Source organism: Bubalus bubalis, chromosome 1 (genome assembly GCF_019923935.1).
Source record: "Bubalus bubalis isolate 160015118507 breed Murrah chromosome 1, NDDB_SH_1, whole genome shotgun sequence".
NCBI lineage: Eukaryota > Metazoa > Chordata > Mammalia > Artiodactyla > Bovidae > Bubalus > Bubalus bubalis.
In genome coordinates this window covers 173,328,466-173,344,601 of record NC_059157.1, presented here as the reverse complement: position 1 = coordinate 173,344,601, position 16,136 = coordinate 173,328,466, and the positions used below count along the sequence as shown (strand labels likewise).

Below are 16,136 nucleotides of genomic sequence, written 5' to 3'. Positions count from 1 at the left end.
GTCTTCTGATATTAGATGTGCTTTTTTTTCCTTCTTTTCCATACAAAGCAATTCTCCCCAGTATCAGTTGGATATCCTACCATTCGACTCAGTTTCTGTCACTAACTGGAATTAGCACAGACCGCAGAGATTAAGGGCTCAGTCACGTGAGACACACCCACTTCAGATGCCAATCACAAGTAGTAAGTTCCCAGGTTACCCACCACTTCTGTCCAGCTAGGCTACAAGTCGGAGGTCCCCATGACCCCTTCCTTGGATTTGATCATTTGCTAGAACAGCTCACAGAATTCAGGGGAGCATTTACCTGTGTTGATCAGTTTTATGTGATAAAGGATACATACAGATGAGCAAGCAGTCAGATGAAGAGACACATAGGGTGAGATCTGGAAGGGTCCCAAACTCAGGAGCTTCTGTGCCTGTGAAATTGGGGTCTGTTATCCAGTGGTCATGTATGGATGTGAGAATTGAACTGTGAAGAAGGCTGAGTGCTGAAGAATTGATGCTTTTGAACTGTGGTGTTAGAGAAGACTCTTGAGAGTACCTTGGACTGCAAGGAGATCCAACTAGTCCATCCTAAAGGAGATCAGTCCTGGGTGTTTGGAAGGACTGATGCTGAAGCTGAAACTCCAATACTTTGACCACCTCATGCAAAGAGTTGACTCATTGGAAAAGACCCTGATGCTGGGAGGGATTGGGGGCAGGAGGAGAAGGGGACGACAGAGGATGAGATGGCTAGATGGCATCACTGACTCGATGGACGTGAGTCTGAGTGAACTCTGGGAGTTGGTAATGGACAGGGAGGCCTGGCGTGCTGCAATTCATGGGGTCACAAAGAGTCAGACATGACTGAGTGACTGAACTGAACTAAACTGACCCTTCTAGTACATAGGTGTATTTGCCAACCCAGAAGTTGACAGATACTGAACCCCATACTATTGGAATTTTTATGGAGGCTTTATCATGTAGGCATGATACATGAGTAACTCTGCAACCCCTTTCCCCTCTCCCCTCTCCCTAGAATAGTGGGTAGGACTAAAAGTTCCAAGCTTCCAATCATGGCTTGGCCTTTCTGGTGACAGATGCTCATCTACCAAGAGTAGCCTTATTAGAATAAATGGCATTTCTACCATACAGGAAGTCCCAAGAGGGTGAGGTGCTTGATGTCAGATGCTTTTATCATTGAGGAAATCACAAAGGTCTTAGCTCTGTGTCAGGAACTGGGATCAAAGACTAAATGTTAGGACAAAAGATTCTCCTAGCACTCCTATTTGCAAGGATTTTTAGGTCAGGAACCAGAGGCAGAGACCAGTATTTTACATATATATATATAGTATTCATTTCAGTTCAGTTCAGTTCAGTTCAGTCGCTCAGTCGTGTCCGACTCTGTGTGACCCCATGAATCGAAGCATGCCAGGCCTCCCTGTCCATCACCAACTCCCGGAGTTCACTCAGACTCATGTCCATCAAGTCAGTGATGCCATCCAGCCATCTCATCCTCTGTCGTCCCCTTCTCCTCCTGCCCCCAATCCCTCCCAGTATCAAGGTCTTTTCCAATGAGTCAACTCTTTGCATGAGGTGGCCAAAGTACTGGAGTCTCAGCTTTAGCATCATTCCTTCCAAAGAAATCCCTGGGCTGATCTTCAGAATGGACTGGTTGGATCTCCTTGCAGTCCTAGGGACTCTTAAGAGTCTTCTCCAACACCACAGTTCAAAAGCATCAATTCTTCGGTGCTCAGCCTTCTTCTCAGTCCAACTCTCACATCCATACATGACCACAGGAAAAACCATAGCCTTGACTAGACGGACCTTTGTTGGCAAAGTAATGTCTCTGCTTTTCAATATGCTATCTAGGTTGGTCATGACTTTCCTTCCAAGGAGTAAGCGTCTTTTAATTTCATGGCTGCAGTCGCCATCTGTAGTGATTTTGGAGCCCCCCAAAATAAAGTCTGACACTGTTTCCACTGTTTCCCCATCTATTTGCCATGAAGTGATGGGACCGGATGCCATAATCTTCGTTTTCTGAATGTTGAGCTTTAAGCCAACTTTTTCACTCTCCTCTTTCACTTTCATCAAGAGGCTTTTTAGTTCCTCTTCACTTTCTGCCATAAAGGTGGTGTCATCTGCATATCTGAGGTGACTGATATTTCTCCCGGCAATCTTGATTCCAGCTTGTGTTTCTTCCAGTCCAGCGTTTCTCATGATGTACTCTGCATAGAAGTTAAATAAGTAGGGTGACAATATACAGCCTTGACGGACTCCTTTCCCAATTTGGAACCAGTCTGTTGTTCCATGTCCAGTTCTAACTGTTGCTTCCTGACCTGCATACAAATTTCTCAAGAGGCATATCAGGTGGTCTGGTATTCCCATCTCTTTCAGAATTTTCCACAGTTTATTGTGATCCACACAGTCAAAGGCTTTGGCATAGTCAATAAAGCAAAAATAGATGTTTTTCTGGAACTCTCTTGCTTTTTCCATGATCCAGCGGATGTTGGTAATTTGATCTCTGGTTTCTCTGCCTTTTCTAAAACCAGCTTGAACATCAGGAAGTTCACGGTTCATGTATTGCTGAAGCCTGGCTTGGAAAATTTTGAGCATTACTTTACTAGCATTATCTTGCTCATATTCAGGCATAATAATAAGCACTCAATGAAGTGGTCTTAAGTCTGAGCATCTTCCCCACTTCTGCCAGATCACCAGAAAGAGAACCTCAGAGGCCTGGCCTGGCAGAGCCAAGGCTCCAGGCTCCCCAAGCAGGACCTCAGCCTCTTCCACATGAGGCAGCGTGCCTAGCACATGGCAGGCTGCATGCATATTTGTTGGATGAATGAATGAATGTAGTGTACAGACTTTTCGATGGGATTCAGTTATTTAATTATTGATTCTTCTTTTATGTACATTTCCAGAACACCTATAACATATCCCAGTTTACTGTTCACAGGATTCAAATAGCCTTTCCTCATCCCCAAAACAATGGTGACCTACGTGGCCACTTTGCTGTTTCTATCAGGTACACGGTAGAATAGAATGCTGGGCACAGCCTTGGAGAACTTTCTATTAATAAGTCCCAGCCCTGCAATTTGGGAACATGGCCAGAACAAGGCTGTTATGGGTTGAACTGGATTCCTCCAAAACAGTTGTTAAAGTCCTAACCTCCAGTACCCCAGAAAGTGACTTTATTTGCAAAAGTTGTTACAAATGCAATTAGCAAGATGAAGTCATACTGGAGTAGGGTGGACCGCAACCCCCTAACCCAATATGAGTGGTGTCTTAGAAGATGACCATGTGAAGATGGAGGATTGGTAGAATGTATCTATGAGCCCAGGAGAGGCCTGTGGCTACCTGACTCTAGCCATGGAGCAGACCTTCCAAAGAGGTCTGCTTCCATGGAGCAGAACCCTCCAAAGGACCAACCCTGCTAACATCTTGATCTCAGACTTCTAGCCTGCAGAACTGTAAGACCAATCATTCTTGGTCTTAGGAGACCAGTGGGTGGTCTTTTGTTGTAGCACCCTTTGCTGTTGTTTAGTCGCTAGGTCATGTCCTACTCTTTTGTGACCCCATGATTGTAGCCCACCAGGATTTTCTGTCCATGGAATTTCTCAGGCAAGAATAATGGAGCAGGTTGCCATTTCCTCCTCTAGGGGATCTTCCTGACCCTGTGATCAAACCTGTGTCTCTTGCATTGCAGGTGGATGCTTTACCACTGTACTACCTGGGGTCCCTAGCAGCTCACGCAAAGTAATACAAAGGCTAACACAGAATTGTGCACTTAGACCTCCCTGGTCTTGTTTGAAGGCTATACAGCCTGGTCTCCACACAGTGTAGCTTGGATAGAGGCGAGGGTGGATGAACCACACGTATCTCTCTTAATGTAGTGGCCCATTTGTATTTCCTGACATCTACAATCAGACCCAAGGTTGAAACCAGCAGGTGCTTTGCACCTGATCAGTGCTTCATTGGTGCCCCGGAGTCTATGCTGAGTGACTATTCTGGGCATGGAGCTGGTCAGAGCATACCACCTTGTCTCCAAAACAAGAGAAGGTTGGTGCTGGCAGGTTCCTATGTTTCTTTGGGTGTTCCAGTGGAGAAGGAAGAGGAAGTGGGGAGGGAGAAGAGATATTGCTGGATCTTAAAAACTGTTCCCAAAGCTTTGTGTGAGACTAAAACCCAAGAGTGAAAATTCCAAGTGGCAAATCTCCCTAACAGACCGATCTTAAGATCTTGGATGTGCTGATGGATTTAAAACTCCAGCTGTTCCCTAAAGATTTCCACAGTCTCCCAAACTTAACTGGCTGACTTGTAGTTCAGACAAAGCACCAATTTCTTTGCTGTGGAATTCCTAGCAGAGGCAACCTATTCACAGGCCTTCCCTGGAGGCCCCTGTAAAATGCAGATCGGCCCCTCCCTCTCCAGAAATCACTCTGCGGATGGGGGAGCAGGGAGGAGCAGGTGATCCACGTGTGGCCAGGATGGATCTTTTCTGGAGCAGCCATGTGAAGTTTACAGCCAAAGCACACTGACAGTCTGTAATTATAATCAGGCACTCCAGAGGCCACCAGGGCAAAATCAGAGTGGGAAGCCCATGTGGTGGAGTATCTGTGCTAGAAGTTCAGCTGCTCTGTTTGGAAGGCATGCTTGTCTCAGCCGCTCTACTGGAGAGCTAACAGATACACACCAGGTGGGCATGTGACCAAAGGTGAGACAGGTTAGCCACGTGGCACCTGGTTTGCAGAGCCAAAACCTAAGGAGATCCCAGTGAGATTTGAGATACAGGAGGCACTGGCTGACTTGGCATGTGCTATGTCTTTGGAGATGGAAACACTTAAACAATTCCATTCAAGATCAGCTCAATTTTCCAACGGGGCAGAATTTATTATTTGAATTATTCAAGGGAGTTTTATTCATCTACACCAAGATATTAATAAATGTCAACTAAATTATAATTATGTTTCGCTAAAGATATCTGCTGAGATGCCTCCTCTTTTTTTAACTTGCAAGGAGGAGTCAAACTGTGTGTTTATGGACAGCCAGCCTTAATATTCTGAGTGGCAGGATGAAAAATTAATTTTCTTCAAATGCATACATCACTGAATAGTTAGCTGCATCTGAGCAGCCTGGGGTCCCCCTCAAAGAGCCTATGATTCATTTTTATCTTTGCCAAAGGATAACATTCAAAGGTACCTGAGGACAGGAAGCAGGAGTTCTGGGCTTCAGCCCTGCCACCTACAAGTTCCTTCACCTTGACCAAATCCTTGATATTCTCTGGCCCAAAGGCTGGTCAGAGGCCCCAGGGGACACTCCCACCTACTCTTCTGCAGCTCCTCCAAAACATCTATTCCTCCCTCTCTTGCTGAAGGCAGGAGGCTGAGGGCTCCTGAGGATGGGGTCTATCCTCCTTAGCACAACATAAATCTTTACCACCCCCATCTCCTTCTTTGACTTCCCTGGTGGCTCAGACAGTAAAGCGTCTGTCTACGATGCAGGAGACCCAGGTTCGATTCCTGGGTGGGGAAGATCCCCTGGAGAAGGAAATGGCAATCCACTCCAGTACTCTCGCCTGGAAAATCCCATGGACGGAGGAGCCTGGTGGGCTACAGTCCATGGGGTCGCAAAGAGTTGGACACGACTGAGTGACTTCCCTTTCTCCTTCTTTGCACATCCCTCCTTATGGTGCTCACCCGGTCTCCAGGTCCTTTAAGTTCTCCCCTCACTTTCTTTTTGGAAAGGTCACTGGGCACTTGGTACCCAGGACTTGGTTGGCATTGTGGCTGAAAGGCTATCTGCCCAGTAACGAAGAAGAGGCCTCAGGGGAGAGCAGACAGGGCTTTGCAGACTATGGCACCTATTCATCCATCCATCCATGCTTTCACTCATGCGATCTACAGTTATCAAGAACCTACCACATACTTGGAGACAGACATGGTTCTTGCCCTCATGGATCTTGGAGTCAAGGACTGGCTTCACCAATAGGACAGCCACCAGCCACGTGTGACTGTTGAGCCCTTGAAATGCAGCTAGTCTGAACTGAGATGTGCTGTTAATGTGACAGAACCAAAGACTTTACAAGAAAAACATAATGGAAAATGTCTTACTAAGTTTTACTATAGATTACATGTTGAAATGATAAATGGATATATCAGATTAAGTAGAGTATAGTATTAAAGTTGACTCGCTTTTTCTTCTCGTTTAGATTTTTAATGGAGCTACTAGAAAATGCGGGGTTACATACATGCTTTAAGTTTTGAGAGGGACTTGAGAAGGTGGAGGTGGGCAAGGACGGGGTGGGCTGATACAGAGTAGCCTGGGTAGCCTGAGGGGCAAGAAGCTGGGCACATCCTAGACCACCTGCAGGGAGGGCAGAGGAAGTAGTTGAAGGTAATGGGGACCAAGGAAGCACCAAGAATAGCCCCCACTTTTTTAAGCACTCACTATGTCAGATCATTTAATTTCATGGCTGCAGTCACCATCTGCAGTGATTTTGGAGCCCAAAAAAATAAAGTCTGTCACTGTTTCCAATGTTTCCCCATCTATTTGCCATGAAATGATGGGACTGGATGCCATGATCTTAGTTTTCTGAATGTTGAGTTTAAAAGATGCTGCTCCTTGGAAGAAAAGTTATGACCAACCTAGACAGCATATTAAAAAGCAGTCATTACTTTGCCAACAATGGTCCATCTAGTCAAGGCTGTGATTTTTTCAGTAGTCATGTATGGATGTGAGAGTTGGAGTGTAAAGAAAGCTGAGAACTGAAGAATTGATGCTTTTGAACTGTGGTGTTGGAGAAGACTCTTGAGAGTCCCTTGGACTGCGAGGAGTCCACCCTAAAGGAAATCAGTCCTGAATACTCATTGGAAGGACTGATGTTGAAGCTGAAATGCCAATACTTTGGCCACCTGATGAGAAGAACCGACTCATTTGAAAAGACTCTGATGCTGGGAAAGATTAAAGGTGGGAGGAGAAGGGGACGACAGAGGATGAGATGGTTGGATGGCATCACCGACTCAATGGACATGAGTTTGAGCAAGCTCCAGGAGTTGGTGATGGACAGGGAAGCCTGCCATGCATGGGGTTGCAAAGAGTCAGACACAACTGAGCAACTGAACTGAACTGAAATGATGTCAGGTCATATATATGAGGTACTCATGAGGTGGTTACTAATGTTATTATTTCCATTTTATAGATGAAGAAACTGAGGCACAGAGAAGGAATGTGACTTGCCTGTCACCTGTCACATTGTGCCATGACAGCCAGGAAGTAGTCAAATCAGGATTTGAGTGTAGGGGTCAGACTCCAGAGCCTCAGAGTTGAACTTGCTACAGCCCCTCTCTAGGGTTGGGCTGAGGAGTGAGCCCCTGGTGGGGAATGGGCACCCCCATAGGTTTGGAGCAGCGAAGAGCCCAGTCTGGGGAGACAGGAAGGCTAATCGGGGGGCAGGGAGTTTGGAGGGGACCCCATGTGTGCTGGCAGCAGTGGGGCTGGGAGAAGGGCCGGGACTGGCGCTTCCACGGCGCCCGCTCTGCCGGTCTCTGCCCACCCTGTTACAAGCCGTGCCTTCATCCTTGTGTTCCAGCCACAGGCCCACCACCTGCGCTGTTCCTCTGCCTCCAGCATTCTTACTGACCCCCTCACCTGCCTCCTTCATTTCACCATCACTTCCAGCCTCCATAACTGAATAAACCTCCCAATTATGGACTCATTTTGCACCTGGTACATCCCTTTCATGGGCTTTGCAGGTGGCGCTAGTGGTAAAGAACCTGCCTGCCAATGTAGAAGACATAAGAGATGAGTGTTTGATCCCTGGATTGGGCAGATCCCCTGCAGGAGGGCATGGCAACCCAATCCAGTATTCTTGCCTGGAGAATCCCCATTGACAGAGGAGCCTGGTGGGCTATAGTCCATAGGGTCGCACAAAGTCGGACATGACTTAAGGGATTTAGCACATATGCATGCACATCCCATTCTAGTATTTCTTTCAGATATAAAGTTACATTTATTTATGTGAACATTTCATTTTCTGTCTATTCCCTTAGGGAAGGAACTGTGTCTATTTTTGCTCACTTTATATATGCAACACCTAGAATAATTCCTGACCCATTACTGCTATCAGTAAATATCCATTGGATACATAATCAGATCTTCCTGCAACATAGATGTTCTATCCACCGTACAGATGAAGAAACTGGCACTTAAAGAAACTTGCCCCAGGTTCCAGATCAGAAAGGCAGTTTCCCCCACTACAGAGCATTGCCTGTCAGTGAGACTGCAAGGAGGCAACCATGGCCTGGGGGTGGGATGGGGGAGTGGGAGGCTGCTAAGATAGTCCTGGGTCCTTTCCAGGCCAGGGTCTTACTGTTACTAGGACTCACCCATATCTGATGACCTTCACCCTCCTTCCTTGACCCCATGAGGCTCCAATCTTCCAGAACTCTCCATGTCTGCTGAACTTTTGCAACCCTTCCTCTTGGGCTGCCAGCCTAGTGAAGTCACCAGGATTCCAGGTGTTTGACACAGATATGGCCTCATCCCCATGATCATGATCATACTCCAGCTTCCTAATCTGGACTCTCATCACCTTTTTCTAGAGGAACCAATTCCACTATTGCTGGCTTATACTGTAATCATTCATTCATTCAGTAATTGTAAGTGGCCATTGCTTCCCTTAGACCGTACCTTTAGAAACTCACAGTCTTTTATGAGAGGGAGTCTTACTCAGGTGGTGGAACCCTAACTGCCTCAACCCCATCCTAAAGTGATGGGTTCACTCACTTTCAAGACAGTTCCTTTCTGGAACCAAGCAATCTGTCTTTGTGCAGTCAATTGTGATCAGGGAAAGAAACCTAGAGGAGGAATAGTCTCTTTCCTAATTGTCAAGTTGAAGACACATGCTTCCTGGCCTGTTAAAATATTAAACTTGCTCTGTACACAGTCGCTTACAACCCACAACAGGCAGACCATGCCTCCAAGGCTCCAATCTGAGCCCCAGGGCCCTGACAGATGTTAGCTGTTGGTGAAATTCAGGATGAGAATACCTGCAGATGAATTCCATGGCATGTCCTGGAAACAAAAACCAGGGAGGAGGGGGAAAGCTGGCCTTGAGAGGCTTTTTGTTTGGGGGGTGTGAGGGAGTGCTCAAATGTGTGATCAGAGGCAGGAAAGCTTCCAGGTGGGGCAGGAGGGATGGTGAGAGGGGAAGGTATATAGAGACAGGAGCATCTGGTGGACAGCAGGAAGGCGCTGGTGGAAATCTTCCTGTTTTGTTTGCTGTCACATTCCCGGTTCCAGGGAAGTGCCTGGGACATAGTGGGCCCTCGATCAGTCTGTGTTGAATGAACTGAATGAATCTCACGGGATGTGTCTTCTGAGATTTTTGTTCCAGGCGATATTCATAGGTGCCCCAAGGGCTTCCCAGGTGGTGCAGTGGTAAAGAACCTGCCTGCCAATGCCAGAGATACAAGAGTTATGGGTTCAATCCCTGGATCAGGAAGATCCCCTGAAGTAGGAAATGGCAACCCACTCCAGCATTTTTGCCTGGGAAATCCCATGGACAGAGGAGCCTGGGGGTCTGTTGTCCATGGGGTTGCAAAGAGTTGGACACGACCGAGCGCACACACACACACACATCAGAAAATAAAATAAAGGACTTCAGAAAATTTGGCAAACTGACTATTTTATTCCCCCCAGTAGCACAGTAAGTTCTCTGCAGCAGTGGTTCTCAGACTTATCCTCTCTGAACCACCTGGAGGGCCTGTTAAAACACAGACTGCCAGGCCCACTCATCCTCAGTGGTCTAGGGTAGGGCTTGAGAATGTGCATGTCTAGAGCTTCAAGTTCCTAAATGTCTCAGTTCAGGCTGCTATAACAAAATACCACAGATTGCCAGTATAGACAACAGACGTTTGTTGTTGTTGCTGTTGTTCAGTCACTAAGCTATGTCTGCCTCTTTGCAACCCCATGGAATGTAGCACGCCAGGCTTCCCTGTCCTTCACTATCTCCTGGAGTTTGCTCAGACTCATGTCTATTGAGTCAGTGATGCCATCCAACCATCTCATCCTCTGTTGTCCCCTTCTCCTCCTGCCTTCAATCTTTCCCAGCATCAGAAACTTTTCCAGTGAGTCAGCTCTTTGCATCAGGTGGCCAAAGTATTGGAGCTGCAGCTTTAGCATCAGTCCTTCCAATGAATATTCAGGGTTGATTCACTCCCACTTTACTGAGAGTAAGATTTCTGCCCTAACCTCTGACTCTCACATGAACTCAGCCAAACCTACCTCTGTGGGCCTTTGCAGAATTTGCCAATCAGCCCCAGGCTGGGCAAGAGAAGCTTTGTCCTGGTTGAGGGACTAATTGAAATGCACCTTTTCATTGCATGGAAATGAGGCCCATCAGTAAGACTTGGAAGTTAAAGGATCTCCCCAGGATGTCTTGCTGGGGTGACACCAGCTGATCCAGTAAGCTGATCACACAGGCAAAAATCATATCCTGGTGCCAGGGCACGTCTTATCATTGCTGTATAATAAAGGTGTTCCTCTCTCCCCATGGATAAATTTAAATCCTGGGTGCTAGCAATTCTTGATTTATACTCTCTGAGCACAAATTATGAGGACGGCATTTTGGGATAGTTTTGAGGATTTGCCTAAATGTTCCTCAACCAAATTGCAAATGGGAGTAGTCACTTTGACACAGGACACCTTTTATGTTTCCCGCTCCCCTGGGCTCCACTGCCCTGAGTCAGCAATTGCTTTTTGACAGAAGACCCAGCAGGTGCTTTCTGAGCTGTCATAAACACCTGCTGCTGAAAAACCACTGAACTTTTCCCTGCCAATTCGGAAGTGCAGGCGACCTCCTGGGGAGATCTTAAATTGATTTGCAAATAAGAGTGGCATCTTTGCCTTGGCTTAAGGTTGATCTTAGCACTAACCAAAACCTCATCTTTCTAATGTTCCAAAACAGTGGCCTGGGGCCAGGTGGCCTTGCAAGTCCTCAGTGAGAATGCAGTTGGTTTCAATCCTCTTGGTTCATTAGCGTTCCATTTCAGCAACCGAAGTTCAATTTTGACCTACCCTTCAAATATGTCCTGTGGGGCAGGAGCTTATGAAGCTTATGTATTCACTCTCATCTGAATCTAATACGTGAGAAGGCTGCTGCAGTGAAGAGTGGCTTTCTAGAACACAAGGCACTTACTTAAATAAAGTAACACACTCCTTAGCATGGTGTACAAGTGTCTCAGGATCCCAGCCCCACTGCTTTCCACCAGCCTCACCTCCAGCCACACATACCTGACACAACACTGGTTGGAAAGTATCTTTCTATCACGCACAGAATCCATCTCTCTTGATTGCTTTATCAAATGTTTCATTTTGCTGTAATCTTTCTTCCAATTCACTAACTCTGTTGTCGGCTTTCTTGATTTATTTCAACAACTATGTCTTTTATTTCTGAAATTTCTCTCTGGTTCTTTTTCAAACCTGCCGCCCCCTTTCTCCTTTCCAGTTGCTCCATTTTCTCTGGTTCCTGGAATGTGTTTCATCATCTGTTTTGTCTGCTTTCTCTCATGCATGCAAAGGATTGTTCCCTCTATGTTTTATCAGTTTTTACCCTCAGTTCATCTCCAGCAGGAATTGTCCTGCTCATGCCCTGGGTTGGGAGCACATATCTCTCCAGAAGTTTTTAGTATGTCTTTCCTAAAGGCCTAAAGACTTCAAAGATGCCTTTTTAAAGTAGAGTCTAAGCTCTGGATTTCCACGTCAAGTGGGCTGTTTACACTTGAAGCGAATGTGCATGCTCAGGAATGGCTTGGAGGGGTAACATCTCAGAAGAGATGCTTATCAGAGTGATTGGCTGGCTTCCCCAGCCAATCAATGTTGGCAGTGTCCCAAGACCCAGACTTCGGACAGTCCCAGACTTTATGCAGACATGCCAACTCAAGTTTTCTTTGCACAGAAGACCTGAGTCATTCCTGATTCCTGTGGGCTTTGAAACCACAGCTGATAGGCTGAGCCTTTCTCTCTTATTTTTGTTTTATATTGTTGCTGTTGTTGTTATAGTTTATGCAGCATCTCAATGTGTTTGGAAAAGGGAAGGAGTTTCCATATCTGTTCAGGTTGAAAATATGCTCTAAGTATTTGGAGTGCTTTGTTTTAGCTCAATTCACACAACGACCCCATGATGTACATACTATTATTATCCTTACTCTACAGGTGAAGGAATTAAGGATCAGGAAGCTTTAAGTACTTTCTTGAAGTCCAGAACATGGTTCCCCAGAAATTCCTAAAGCCAGTGTGATACCCACCCTGTGACCCCTAGGCTCACCCTACAAGGACTCCCCGCCCCCTCCTTGGTTGCCCTGCCCACTGCACTCTGTGGCTGCCTTCAGCCCCAGGGCAGCCCCTCACTCTGTCCCACCCACACTCATACCAAAGCTTTCTCACACTTCTCCTGCTACATTTGGTCCTCTCCCCATGCTGAAATGCCTTCCATCTTACTGTAATGTCAAACACACTTTCCCAACCTTTCCCCTCTCTAGTACATACTGTAAATTCTAAGGAGAAACGAGGGTGGAGTGGTGAGAGCAAATGAGAGAAGCATCTTCGGAATTTGGCAGGAACTTAGCTGGAGGGAGGGACAAAGGGAGGAAGTCAAAAGCAGTGCCCAGTGTACTGGCTTGGATGACAGATTGGATGAGGGAGCGTTCGCTGAGGTGGGGGACACAAGACAAGGAGCAGGCAAAGCTGGGCACAGGGCTATAGGGCTCAGTTTGGGGCATGGTGAGTTTGAAGTGCCTGTAGGACATCTAGCTGACCACTCGGGCAATCTGACACGTGAGTCCATCACTCAAGAGAAAAGTGTCTGGGACTACCCTGGTGGTCCAGAGGTTGAGAATCCACCTGCAAAGGCAGGGGACATAGATTCGACCCCTGGTCTGGGAGTATCCCACATGCCAGGGGGCAGTTAGGCCCGTGCACCACAACTACTGAGCCTGGACACGCTAGAGCCCATGCTGCGCAAGAGAAGCCTGCACACCACAACTAAAGAGTGGCCTCCATTCACTGCAACTAGAGAAAGCCCACACGCAGCCATGAAAATACAGGGCAACCAAAAAAAATTAAAAGTAAAAAATAATTATTTTAAAAAGAATAAGAGATAAGTATCTGCTCAAGACCCTGATTTGGCAGTGAGCATGCCAAAGATGCAGGTTCGATCTTTGGGTTGCGAAGATCCCCTGCAGAAGGAAATGGCATTTCACTCCAGTATTCTTGCCTGGGAAATTGCCTGGCAGAGAAGCCTGGCAGGCTACAGTCCATGGGGTCACAAAGAGCCGGGCATGACTTAGCAACTAAACAACAACAAGGGAGGATTAAATGCTACAAGGAAGAGGAAAAGCTGCTTTGACATTGAGTAGCATGTTCCAAGATTGATTGTTGCTATGACTACCATCTTCCTCAGGTCCTCAAAGATTGGTACCTTGTACTGCCTGTAGAAAAAAAAAAAAAAAAAAGCTGTCCAAGTCCTAGGACCTCAGTTCCAAGCTGTCCTTGTAGCCTCATCTGCCACTCCTCACCTTTCCCAAACCAATGTGACTGTGTCTGTGCTCCTTCCCTCCTCACAGGGCAATCAGACACCCACCCCCCTCTACCATGTCACCCTGGTGCCTCACACAATCTGTGGGCATGAGTCACAACTGTTGCAAGCCTTTTTGTCAATTCTATGTCTGAACTGGAAGCTCCATGAGGGCGGGTGCTTTCTTTCCTTCACAAAGCAGGATATGCATTTAGTAAATGTCCACAGGACTGAATGAATGAGTGAATCTCCATTCATCCCAAACCTAGTATCTTTCTTTTTTGGCAATAGGATTGATGAATGAAGGATTAAAAGATTGTTGCTCCATTTGCCTGGAATGTTTTCCTTACCATCTATTCTTAATGGAGTCTTAGCAGTTCTAGTCACCCTACATGCCACCTTCTCCCAGCCAGAAGTCTGGATCTCACAGTGCATTGTGTCTTGTCTGTAAGACTAATCTCAATTCCCATTTCATTCGAGTCTCTTGTGTATTTGATACCTAACCACCACCACCACCACAACCACCACCCCTGCCCCAAATTGAAAATCTGAAGGCAAAGCACATACCTGACAAGTTCTGCATTCCACACAGCCTCTAGTACACTCCCTCACACATTGGTTTGTAGGTAAATGCATCACACATTGAATAACTATGTTCAAAAATACCTGATTTCCTGAGAAAACCAACTCGGAACTTCCCGTGTGGCCTTTTCTAGGCCATTTAGACCAACTCTTGGCAGCCTAACTTTCTCCCCTCTCATGAGAGGCTTCTCCAGTCCCCAGCTCACCCTGGAGTACCACCCTGCTCCCAGCCCAGACCTCCTTGGCATTGTTCCTGCTACCCACTCTGTAAGGGATGTGAAAGAAAGCAAGCCAGAGGACCCAGCCTCCACCCAGCTTCGGCAGACATGGAGCATTGTAGAGTCAACCAGCATGTGGATTCAATGTGGCCATCAGGCCCGAGAGCATGGCCACTGGAAGTGGGGTGATGGCGACCTGGGCAAGGCAGCCCCCTTGTGCTGCCCAATTGACCTTTGTGTTCTGTCTACATTTCAAAGGGCATGAGGTGTAGAGAGGGTTACTGCACTTCCACCTGCTCCCTTCCCACCCTGGACTGGTCACAGGTTTCCTGATGCCTCAGAGAATATCCTGGGGATGGGGGTATTCTGACTAGCCATCCTTGACCTGCAACCTGGACTGCAAGTCCAGGGTACGTTGGGCCTCCTTGGATTGGAAGCTTCCTCATTCGGATCTCTGCTTAGTTCCTCATTCTTCTGTTGCCCCCAGGCCCTGTCTCCAGGTCTTCCTTTGTACCACACCTATACCCCTGGGTCAGCCTCACCTGGGTCCCAGACCTACCCCCAGACTCCTGTACCCAGTCCAGTGTCTGATCACAGGCATCAAGCAGGAGGGGAGTATAAATTGGGTTAGGACCTCTAGTGGGATATACACTGTACTGAACTGTATACTCATGAAGTGTAACAGGATTTTGGAAATGTCTGCCTGGACTCCTCCTGCTTACCTTCCAAGGGTCCCTAAAATATTCATCAGCCTTTATCAGGTTAATGGACTTCAAAAGGAGTAATTTTCTGAGACATGAGACAAGACAGTATAAAAAGAACATTAAGGGAAAAAAATCTTACTCTAAAATGAAAGGGAAAAGATCATTTAGCATCCCTGTTGGTGTTATCTATTCATGAGAAACAGCACATTTAATCCAGAGTGGGGTGTAGGGAGGACTTCGATGCCCTCACTTGGGGGTCACCTTCCTGCAGAACTCATCTGTCTCCGCTGCCACAGATGACAGGGGCGATGAAGACAAGAGGATGCAGAAGGATCTGAGGGCAAGGGAGTGGGGAAGAGACGGAATCTAATGTGACTTCTAAGGCACTTGCTTAGATTGGAGGAAGGGGGTGCCATTCCCCAGCCTTGCTACTTTTTATTCTTCCTAGCTCCTTTCCCTAGACATGCCATGTTGGTTTCTAACTTGGATCATACTGCAAAGAGATCAAACCAGTCAATCCTAAAGGAAATCAACCCTGAATAGTCATTGGAAGGACTGCTGCTGAAGCTGAAGCTCCAATACTTTGGTCACCTGATGCAAAGAGCTGGCTCATTGGAAAAGTCCCTGATGCTGGGAAAGATTGAGGGCAGAATGAGAAAAGGGCAACAGAGGATGAGATGGTTAGATAGCATCACCAACTCAATGGACATGAATTTGAGCAAACTCCAGGAGACAGTGAACGACAGAGGAGTCTGCCATGGAGGTGCAGAGTCAAACATGACTTAGCGACTGAACAACAAGTGGGATTTGAGTACCTTGAGGTCAGGAATAGTGACTTTATCCTGGCTCCAAATGTCTCTACCCACCCATTAAGGTTAGGTTTTGGTTCCCAGGTCTAAGACCAGAAGTCTTAGGTACTAAAATTATGAGCGGACATGAATGTGAGTGTGCTCTGTACCAAGTTCAGCCAGGAGGACTCATTGTCATCCTTCTTTGGCTTCCCAGGGACTCTAAGGAAGAATGAAGCTGAATCTTCTTGGGAAGACTATCTGTCTCAGAATTTATTTTGCTTCAGTT

At 46.8% G+C, this 16,136-nt stretch overlaps 1 protein-coding gene and 1 non-coding gene across 3 annotated transcripts in view; both read left to right on the top strand.

Annotated features, from left to right (window-relative positions):
* CLSTN2 (calsyntenin 2) overlaps positions 1–16,136 on the top strand; it is a 731,303-nt gene that overhangs the window by 672,529 nt on the left and 42,638 nt on the right. The gene's annotated exons all lie outside the window — the stretch shown is intronic.
* Positions 5,442–5,513, top strand: TRNAR-ACG. The gene has a single exon. It is a non-coding gene; the product is annotated as a tRNA-Arg (tRNA).